The following is a 1,077-nucleotide window of genomic DNA, read 5'->3' on the forward strand; positions in this document are numbered from 1 at the left end:
TAAGTGATAATAGATTTGCCTGAGTACTCCTCTCCCTCTGCTTGATAGTTGTTGGACTTGATCAACTAGGATCTTTGCATTCATTATTTTCTTTACCATCCAGCTTGCATTGTTACTCATCCTCCATTCTCTCTGTCCTTTTATATAGTAGGCATGTATCCATTTAATCCACAGCTTATCAGCTTTGTTTTCTAGGTCCCAACATAACTTAGTTATTGCTGCCCTATTCCATATTTTTATATTAAGCAATCCTAATCCACCTTCATACTTAGGACAGCACACTTTGTCCCAAGCAACTAAGGCCTTCTTTGTTACATGGCTCACCTCTGACCATAGGTAGCTTCTGCATAAGCCTTCAATCATCTTGATTATCTTTGCTGGAATTATAAACAACTGTGCCCAGTAAGCCTGCACTCCAAACAATACTGTCTTAACCAATTGAGCTCTTCCTGCATAAGATAACTTTTTTGCTGCCCAAGAGTTGATTCTTGTCATGATTTTTTCTATAAGTGGATACCATTGGAGTGTAGTTAGTTTCTTTGATGACAAAGGAACCCCCAGATATTTGAATGGCAGCTCTTCCATTATGTAACCAAGTTCTTGAACAATTTGTTGTCTCACCTCCCTCTAAATTCCTCCACAATAAATTGAGCTCTTGTTGAGATTTGCTTGCAGACCTAAGGCTTGAGAGAACTCTGAGAAACATGTTTGTATTGCCTTTATAGACTTAAGATCACCTCTAGAGAATAACAGAAGATCATCTGCAAAACACAAGTGAGTTATATCCAGCTTAGCACACTTTGGATGATATTTGAAATTCTTGTCTTCTTTGAGGCCTTTGAGCAATCTACTAAAGTACTCCATAGCTATAGTAAATAGGAATGGTGACATTGGATCTCCTTGTCTGAGTCCTTTAGCTGCATCAAACCTTTGAGTGTTCTGACCATTCACCACAATTGTATAGTTCACTGTTTTAACACACTGCATTACCCAATGAATGAATAGTTCAGGAAATCCCAGACCCTCCATCACCTGTTCCAAGTATGGCCATTCTACTGAATCATAAGCTTTTTGCAG

This window comes from Solanum lycopersicum, chromosome 11, assembly GCF_036512215.1.
Source record: "Solanum lycopersicum chromosome 11, SLM_r2.1".
Taxonomy (NCBI): domain Eukaryota; kingdom Viridiplantae; phylum Streptophyta; class Magnoliopsida; order Solanales; family Solanaceae; genus Solanum; species Solanum lycopersicum.